Source organism: Pinus tabuliformis, chromosome 5_2, assembly GCF_031772625.1.
Source record: "Pinus tabuliformis cultivar Carrire ecotype Pingquan chromosome 5_2, CPIR1, whole genome shotgun sequence".
NCBI classification, from domain to species: Eukaryota; Viridiplantae; Streptophyta; class Pinopsida; order Pinales; family Pinaceae; genus Pinus; species Pinus tabuliformis.
The window spans coordinates 97,294,183-97,304,987 of record NC_142306.1 but is presented as its reverse complement, the minus strand read 5'-3'; the positions used below and the strand labels follow the sequence as shown (position 1 = coordinate 97,304,987).

General features: G+C 36.5%; 1 pseudogene; it reads right to left on the bottom strand.

The window, feature by feature from the left end:
* Nucleotides 1–9,739: 9,739 nt before the first annotated feature.
* On the bottom strand, nucleotides 9,740–10,577 carry LOC149157693 (uncharacterized; annotated as a pseudogene).
* Between the last annotated feature and the right edge of the window lie 228 nt (nucleotides 10,578–10,805).

Below are 10,805 nucleotides of genomic sequence, written 5' to 3'. Positions count from 1 at the left end.
TTTTAACTATTTAAATTAAATCTAATTAATATTGTCTACTTGGTGTAATTTGTAAATATATGAGATTTAATGTTCAGATTTCTGTAAGTCAAACCAACCAAAAGAAAATAAAATAAATGTAATTAATATTATGATATTATAGTAATATGTTTTCAATTTAAATTAAATCTAATTAACATTAAAAAATATTAATAATATTATTTTATTTAGGTCCTTGAAGTTTTGGATAGACAGTGGGTGCTTTGTTAAGACACTCTTTGATGTGAAGCCACCAGTTCAATTCCCCGCATTAATAAGACTGATATATTACACGATGAAAATGTAGTCGTGCCAAGCTTTAAAAAAGGAAAAAAATTATTTTATTTATTGTATATATATTATATGTTTCTATAATATTAATAAAACATTATTTAATTTTAATAAAATATTATATATATATATATATATATTCTAAACATTGAATTTTATGATTTGCATAATACTTTATAACATGACCATTACCAATTATTTTGAGCAAAAATATTTAAATTTTTATATTATAAGAACTAATATTTATTAAAATGATAATTGATTTTTCAAATATAATAAAAATAAATTCTTAATTCATTTCTATATATTCAATGTTTTATGAATTTCAGCATATAATTTTTCAAAAGAAATATATAGTCTTAACCCTTACATCCACTGAAATTACAAAATATATATATATATATATATATATATATATATAAAAGTGATTTTATAACAAAATTTGGTCTCACTAGATATTAACCACCACCATTATATATATAAAATAAATTTATTATAAAATATTTTAATTTAAACTTATTTAATTTTATAATATATTTTAATTCCGAACCATATAATACTATAACAATAAAATCATATTCAAAATTTTGATGAACTCTATTTTTAGGACAAAACTATTAAAGAGATTGAGTCAGATTGAGTCCACATCCATTATAACACTTTAATAGTAACTTAGATATCAACAAACTTATGGAAAATTTGTTGCCCCACACCATGAAACGAATCTTCGCTCTCTTAAATGGTGGGTTGAAAACTAGGGAGGAAACAAATAACTCGTCTCATTTAACATGGGAGCTCCAGATTGACTATTATTGATGGCATAAATAACTCGTTTCATTTAACATGGGAGCTCCAGATTGAGTATTATAGATGGCATAATGAATCCCCACTACCTAGCTTTTCATGACTCTCGAGAGTGGGCACCAACCCTCTTAAACCTCATCTGCTTGTAATTTTCTAAAATCCTCAAATTTGTTCTTAGTAAATTTAGGGTCAGTTCTCTGTCTCTTTGTACAAACCCTGGCTCCTTTCAGGAAACTCCATTGCGTGTCATTATTATTTTTATCCCTTGTTCCCTATTCTGTAAAATCCTTTGAACAACTTTCAGCGTACACAGTTTTGGAGCAATTCAGCTTCCCCACAAAGTTAATTCTTTCACATCTACTTATTAATTATTGATAATTAGGGGTGGAGGGAGACATGTACTCTATAGCCCTAAGGAGGATAAAGTGTTTAGGTACTCATGGGGTCTTGGTCATATGATGTTCAGAATAGCAACAAGAAATGCTAAACATAACATTCAGAATATTCCAATTTTAATTTGTCCTTGAATTAAAATTAAGAATTAAAATTCGAATTTAGTCTCACTTGCTTGAACAATAATTAATTAATTCATCTTGGATTAATTAGTTGGAGAAATTCAAGCTAGAAGTATTTGGGAAGTCATGCAACAGTTATCCCTTAAATTAAGGAGATTATCTCTTAATTAAGGAGATAAGGATGAGTTGTATTTGAGTTGTAATTAGTTAGCTCAGTTAACTAAGTTATGTCCAATTAAATTAGTTTCAAACAGTTTGAGGAAATAATTGTGAGTTAAGTCAGTTAATGCATGCATGCATCAAACTAGTGTACTCTATATAACTGAAGATTCTCTCATAAATAACTCATGCATGTCTATTCAGAGAAAGACTCAGTTGAGATTAAAGACAGGGATAGTGTACTATCAGTTGGAGGAATTTTTTTATAAAGGAAACTCATCCATGCAAAAGGAACAAGATTCCTTGAGGATTGCGCAGTTCTGACAGTGTGTTAGAGCACCGTGTGAGATCAGTGTTACACTGGGTAACAGTTGGATCACCCAGGGAAAATTGCGCAAGGAAATAGGAGGCTTGGAGGGCAAAGGAGAAGGTTTGTGAGAAGCCTTGTTTGTCTGTGAGCATCCAGGAGGATTGTACTGAGAGCTGCCTAGCTGTGACAGCTAAAGTTTTATGTAATTCTAAGAGATTTCCACCTTGTATGATAATACAAATAGTGGAGTTTCTAGATGAGGCTTTCCCCAGAGTATTTTTGTGTTTCATGTGCATTGATTATGCTTCTGGTTATATGTGTTCCCCTTAATCTTGCTCAAGTCTATTAAGCTTCCGCATGTTTGATAGTAGAAGTAGATTATAGTATTTTGCTTTGGTATATTGCATTATCAAGTTAATCTACAGTAAGATTTTCTACATAGATCTCAGAGGTAGGTTTGTAGAGAATTTATAGGAAATTCTACATGGTATCGGAGCAAAAGTTATCAAAGCTGTGAACAGTATACAAATAAGAAAATTTAAAGTTTGAAATTCTTGGTTACAGGTACAAATCGAATTCAGTCATTGGTGTTCTATGTCTTGAGACTCGAGTATGCCTTGGATGGCAACTCGAATTACATAGCATGGAAAGATCGCATGGAAGCGGTATTAGAAGACAATGGTTTGAAGGATTTCATTGATCAACAAATCCCCAAGCCAGCTGCTGCTAATGCACAAGAGTTGGCTGAATGGAAGAAGTGTGTGGTGAGGGCGAGACAGATCATCCTTGAGGGAGTTTGAGACCATATTGTCTCGAGTCTCCATGGGAAGGAGATTCTGTTTTCAATGTTGAATACATTGAAGGACCTATATTAGAATACTAGCGACCAGAGAAAACTTGCACTCAAGGATAAGCTTTGGAGAATCAAGATGGAGAATGGTGATACTATTTCCACATATCTGAACAAGCTCACCACCTGTAGAGATGAGCTTGGAAGTGTGGGAATAACTACTGTTGATGATGATATGGCGAGCCTTGCTCTCCTTGGCCTTCCAAAACGCTGGCATAGCTACCAGGACTCTGTGAATGGAAGGAAGAAACTGTCAAATTGGGAACGACTGTGGTCGGATCTCATGCAGGAGGAGATTAGGAGGAGCACATGAGATGGTTCTTCATCCAAGGAGGATGAAGAAAATCTGGCCTTAGTGAGTAAGGCAAGGAAAGGGAAGGAGAATGATTCTCATCCCAAATCGAATTCTTCTCATGGAAGGAAGAAGGGTGACAAATCTAAAGTGAGATGCTTTAATTGTTACGAGATGGGTCATTATGTGACTAATTGCCCATCGAAGAAGTCCAAGAAGGGATCCTCGGAAGGATCTGAAGGTGAGGCATTAGCCTCTCAATTCGAAATGGACTTCACCCTCATCGCATGCATGGTGTCTTCGATGATGGGTTGTGGTTGGTTTCTTGACAGTGGAGCCTCATTCCACATGACCGGTGATAAAAGTTTATTTAGTACCTTGGAGGAGAAAGACCTCAAGATACTCATAGAGATGGGTGACGATGAAAAGTATAGTGTTTCAGAAGTGGGCATGGTTGCTTTTCAGAGGGAGCATGGAGCTCTTATCACTTTGACAGATGTGAAGTATGTGCTTGGACTGAAGAAGAATTTGCTATCGATCATGATGTTGGAGGACAAAGGCTACAATGTTGTTTTTAGTAAGGGAAAGGCTTTCCTTAGACACATAACCACGAGATAGGTGAAACAGATCAGTTCATAGGTACAAAACCTGTATTCTCTTGAGGATCAAGATGCATGCAAAGCTTTGAGGAGCAAGGAAAATGTTAGAGACTTGGTGGTTGAGAGGGAGAGTACGTCACTTCTCAACCTACAACCCCAGAAGAATTCTCAAACAATTGTGGAGGAGTCACAATTAGAGATGCTGAGAGGAGACCGAGTGGAGGCATCCATTCATGTTGAGACCTCCAGTAAGGGGAAATTTTGAGCCAAGTGGGCAGAGGGATCACATGCAGCCATACCTCCAAGTGTGAGGTGGGGCAATGTGAAGTGATAGTCCTAAGAAGGTTGAAATAGGGGCAAGATCTTTGAGGTACACAACCTCTTTGATTAGACCTTGCTACGGGAGCCCCGACGAGGAGTAACAGGACTGGCTGAGTGGGTAGAGATAGATGCGGATGGAGTGGCAGAGGGAGCTTCAGCATCAGAGGGTGTTTCTAGCCTAACAAGGAGGTCAGTTGGGAGATTAGTTATTTACTTTTCAGTAACTGAGTTGCAGTGCAGCAATGGGTAGCACGATGCAACACGATGAGAGGAGGTGTAGTGCAGATACAATGCTAGGAGAAAGGACCAGTAGCAACACGGATGCAGTGAGAGGAATCAGTGGGATTGATGCAGTCAGAGTTCAAAGTGGCAAAGGCTAGAGTAGTCAGATGCTAAAGAGCGGAGAGAAGGATTGACAACAATGTAGAAAAGCAGAGTCAACAGAAGCACAAAGTTTTTAGTTGACAGAGGCAATAGTAGTGAGAGACTTTGATGACAGAGGCATCATTCTGATTCAGGTTGGATGTTTTTTTGTTTCTCAGTTGCTGGAGCAACAACACTAGAGAGAAGTGTTGCATGCAGAACATTCCAAAGGTTCAGGATCGGAATCGAATTGAATTCCTTTCTTGTTGAGAGGGAGTGTTGAGAATAACAACAAGAAATGCTAAAAATAGCATTCAAAATATTCCAATTTTAATTTGTTCTTGAATTAAAATTGACAATTAAAATTTGAATTTAGTCTCACCAGCTGCTTGAACAATAACTAATTAATTCATCTTGGATTAATTAGTTAGAGAAATTCAAGCTAGAAGTCTTTGTGAAGTTATGCAACAATTATCCCTTAAATTAAGGAGATTATCTCTTAATTAAGGAGATAATGATGAGTTGTATTTGAGTTGTAATTAGTTAGCTTAGTTAACTGAGTTATGTCCAGTTAAATTAGTTCCAAATAGTTTGAGGAACTAATTGTGAGTTCGGCCAGTTAATGCATGCACGTATCAAACTAGTGTACTCCAGATAACTGAATATTCTCTCATAAATAACTCATGCATGTCTATTCAGAGAAAGATCCAGTTGAGATTAAAGACAAGGACAATGTACTATTAGTTGGAGGAATTTTCCTATAAAGAAAACTCATCCATGCATAAGGAACAAGGTTCCTTGAGGATTGCGCAGTTCTGACGGTGTGTTAGAGCAGTGTGTGAGATCAGTGCGACACTAGGTAATAGCTGGATCACTCAGGGAAAACTGCGCAAGGAAATAGGAGGCTTGAAGGGTAAAGGAGAAGGTTTGTGAGAAGCCTTGTTTGCTTGTGAGCATCCAAGAGGATTGTACTAAGAGCTGGCTAGCTATAAGAGCTAAAGCTTTGTGTAATTCTGAGATATTTCATTCTTGTATGATAATACAAATAGCGTGGTTTTTAGCTGAGGCTTTCCCCAAAGTATTTTTTGTGTTTCATGTGCATTGATTCTGCTTTTGGTTATATGTGTTCGCTTGATCTTTCTAAAATCTATTAAGCTTCAGCATGTTTGATAGTAGAAGTAGATTATAGTATTATTCTTTGGTATATTGCATTATCAAGTGTATCTACAGTCAGATTTTCTACATAGATGTCAGAGGTAGATTTGTAGAGAATTTGCAGGAAATTCTACATATGAAAAATAATCAAGTAGATATATTGGTCTCCACCAAGGACTTTTTTCAGCCAAAGAACATTAGGTGGACACACTTGCGGTTAATATGGGAGATTCTCTCTTAATCCTGCATTATCTAGTCAAATGCTCTCTCCCAATGAAGAAATCTATGAAAAATGCCATGAAAGGAATCAGGGAAATTGTCAAAGATATCTCATCCAAAGCATATTTTCATGTCCTAAGAGACTTCAATAGAGAAGAAGACAAGTATGCTAATGAACGATGCAAATTAAAAACAGGTGAATTAAAAATTAATTGCCAAATTTTCCCTACTATAATTCCCTAATGGTGGATTAAGTCTATTAGTAGCATTATGTGTTGTAAATTTTGTGTTTTTTAGGGAAATTTTGTAAGGTATTCTCTTACAAAACCCCTCGTTTGTTTCTAGGAAAATCATCTATTCCTATTGGAAAGGAGAAAACAATTGGAAAATTTTTATGAATTACCTCTACAATGCCTAATGAATTTTCTACGAACCAGACACAAAATTTTGTAATCATATATATATATATATATATATATATAAATTAAAATTATGGAAGCTATATTCAAAAATAGACGCTCCTATAAGAGTGTTTAAAGGTGGATAAATATTCTTTATAGTGTTATTCAGATAAGTACATTTTAATTAATTAATAATATTAGGAAATTAATTTTAGTATATGTGTGATAGTGTAAACTCACCTGTCCTAACCCCAAACCTAACAAGAGTTAGAAGGAGGTCGTTAATCTGTTGACCTAACTCCCTAAATATAGTTATGGGAATGGGAGCTAAATTTTTTGACTTTTTTGACTTTTCTAGAATTCCAAATAAGCAACATTATTGCATTTGTCTTGTCAAGATGACCTAACTCCCTAAATATAGCTATGGGAATGGGAGCTATTTTTTTTTACTTTTTTGACTTTTCTAGAATTCCAAATAAGCAACATTATTGCATTTGTCTCATCAAGATGATTCCAACAGTATAAATTTCACCTCATTTTGACTTATTGATCAAAAGTTATGACCCTTTAGGATTGGCCATAACCACCCTGCCACATCATCTTGGCCTCCATGTGGCAGGCAGTGGGGTCGCGATTCTCTCATGGTAGACCCATCTGACACATGTTGCACCTATTTGGCGAACCCATGTGGCAAACATGAACCCCGAGGAAGGTCAGGTTCAACCCTTTCCCCATGACATGTTTGCTTTACAACAAGCGGGCCTGACCCCCAACCTCTAACCTAGGTTGGGGTCGCCCCCCAATATCCTGGTGTTGTAATGCAATAGGCCATGGTGGTTCTTACTTGTGACTGCCCCGACCTACTAGTAAATACCATGGGTAGATATCGCTGGTGGATACCATGGGTAAATACCATGGGTCAATACCATGGGTGAATGCCACTTTCCATTTAGATCAATCCTTCCCTCTTAGGAATCAATGGTCCTAATTGTGTGACGTTCCCTTGAGAGAATCCTTTACTGAATATGAGCATAACTGTGGGTTTGTGGATGACCGAAAACCAAGTGTTGTTGAATACAAGGGATTTGCATGGTTGACCCATAAAATTGAGTTTGTGGATGACCCATAACCATGATGAATGAATATTTCAGGATATAGATACTTTGTAATGTTTGTATGCCAACTGTGATATTGATAGTGTGCGACCTAGCAAATGGCCTTCGATGGCAAGGGTTTTGTGTGTTTGACCCATAAATATGATGAATGCACGAGGGATTCACTCAATGAACCTCTGACCTATCATGTACGTTCCTGGCATATTAAACAATACCCTTAATTTGACTACATATTGGAAAACATCCTTAAAAATCACATTATTTAACCCCTACCAATACAAACCCAATAAACTTTCCCAATTTAAAAAACCCCTACTTCCACTAGATATTGTAGGTATCCATTTTTTCATTTGCAATTTTTATACCCCTTTTTATTTTTATCATTAATATTGAGCTCCATTTTTTATACCTGCCAATATAAAAACCCTTTACCCCCTATATATCCCCCAATATATTATGCCCATTTTTCCTCAATATAAATCCCCCAATATGAATGCACGTGGTATGGTATTGCTCCCCGACGGAAGCTCCTGTGGATGAATGAAGATCTGAGGATAGAGATACCCTGTAATACTTGTGGCCTAACTATGATAATGACAATGTATGGCCTAGCGAATGGACTTTGATAGCAAGAATTTTATGTGGTTGACCGATAACCATGATAAGAAAAGGTCTAAAGATAGAGATACCCTATCATTCTTGTGGGTCTACTATGATATTGAGAATGTATGGCCTACCAAATGGACCTCGAAATAGATCATTTGTGGATCCATCCAATATAAATATGGTACCTTATTGGTGACTTATCTTTATAAATTATCACAAGACCCATTGTAATAAATTTATCAAAAAAATCCAAGCACTTCTGCTGTTTAACACCTTTCCTAGATAAGCGCCATTTCGATAATATAAATTGAACCTAAGTCCACTCCTTTTTTAGATGCTCTTGAAGCTAGCATACCTGATGTTCTAGGCAAGGTGATCTTGAGTTTTCTTATTGTCTTTCAGTGGAAATATAACAAAAAGATATTCAACCTCCACAAAATTCTCGAATTAGGTAAACATGTGTAATATGAGCTCCAGTAAAGATATCGTGCCCCGTGATTGATCAAAGTGTACATGGGGGTACCAGATGAATGGGAGAACCATAAATAAAAGCATCGAGTTGAAAGATATAAGTTCCCTTACAATAGTTGCTGTCCCCTCTGGAAATAGTAATGAAGATATTGTGCCCCGTGATTGATCAAAGTGTACATGGGGGTAACAGATGAATTGGAGGACCATAAATAAAAGCATCGAGTTGAAAGATATAAGTGCCCTTCCAATAGTTGTTGTCCCCTCTGGAAATAGTAATGAAGCCTTTCTATTTATTCCAGCTATAGCATGCTTCCATGACGCTGGTGAAAATAGACTATCCACATAAATAACTTTCATGTTCCTGATGACTGTGCCAACTATGTTGAAATGAATCTCCTGATATGAAGAAACAACAACTCCAATACTAATTACTCGCATGCTCAGGCATAAATCACAGATAACAGCCATTAGGAAAGTTGCAACTGCTGAGTTCATTGCTACAGAGAAGTATGCATCCCCTCCTGGAGCATGATAGGAAATGATCCACCAAATAATAGCTATAAAACCGTGATGATAGACATTAAAAACAATGATTTGATGAACATTTCACTTTAAAACCATTATTATCATGGCCATGAGCAATAAAATGCTTGGAAACGTAGAAAAGGGAGAGGAAGTATGCCATCTCTTTCTCATCATCCATGTAAGCATTTCCCCATACATAATATTTGACATGAATAAACTTTATAGCAAGGCCAGGCACAATGCCGAGAGCTAGCAGGAACATCGACTCTCTGCTCTTTTTGGGATTTAGCATTGCTGCAACGATCTAGGCACACCGCACGCAAATATACAGTGATCATCAACCTCAAATTGTCAGTTGCAGGCAATCCATGAGTCAGAGGCATGCTCATGAGCTCCACTTTCTCTATAATTCTCGCATTTACTCTTTAACTCTCCAATCAACAACAATATAATAATATCCAAGAGAAGCCATTAATGCACTTTTGTTCTACTCTTCTCTTATGCACGTAATGTAATGAAGAACGTAAGCTATTAATAATGGGGTTTCACATAATGCAGCCATGGAGAATATAAGAATCAGGTTCTTAGATTTCAATTCCAGTTCTTGGTGGTGTTTAGGGCCATGCCACAGTGCGTAATATTCTGTAATTCCTTCTCAGTGAAATCATGCATTTTGTGCATTGACTAAGGTACATATTATATTTTCTCTCCCGTATACTGAATTCCTAAAGAACTATAGGGTCTGCATCATAAAGCTTTAGCTTCTTGATGCCTTGGCTCATGATCAACTGAACAACCTTATTTTTTTATGACACCATGAATCCCAACCAAGAGTGTGAAATAGAAGAAGATGAGCATGAAAACCACAAGTCTGGTCACTTTAATCAATCCATACTCTTCTGAAGAGCACCTTTTCCATATTTATCCTTCAACATGGAGATCATGTTAGCCACATGCAAGATGACATTGGTGTAGACCCGTACTACTAGGGAAACTGACACAAGATCAATGACATAGAGATCAAAGTTCATTGTGTTGTCGACTCCCATGACCAGGATGACGACCACGAAAGTGACCATCACTGTCATTTTGTATGTTACCATGAAGAGGGAGTACTAGAGTAAAGTAAGCATGATGAGCTTCTAAACCCTACACACCACACTCATGACATTGGCATACGTGATCTGATTTCCCATGTAGATGTAGGTCATGGTGTAGACGACAATGACCATGTAGAGCAATGAGAAGGTTAGTAGGAATACTAGGTAGCCATCCTAGAAAAGCATAAATCATGTTCATTCAAAGTAAATGAGGGCCATTGTATGGTAGACATTAGGGCTACTATGTTGCTTCTCAAAGGTGTCTTCGTTTTCCTCGATTTTGTAGATCAATGAGTTTAAGATGAGGGTGTGACCGAGGATGGAGAAGGAGAAGGAGAAGGAGGATTAGGGCTAGCGTGAAAGTACCAAGTTGTTTCACACGGAATAGAAGGATGTTGAAGGCCTATGGCAGAATTTCCAACACACTTAGGAATTGCAACTTGTCTGGCTCCCTTTGTAGCATTGTTTCTTTCTTAAATGAGTCGAACTTCTCCGCAGTCAGAGATGTTATGTATGCCATTAAAACTTAGAACATATGGAAAACGTGAATACAAGCATAGGAGAAACCTACTTGCCACTCGATGTGATTCGATGAACTACTACTCAAAGAAACCAAAATCAAGCATAGTCGTAAGAGGACATCTGAGATTTATCAACTAGTGTTTAGATTTATTAATGTTGCTACATTCAT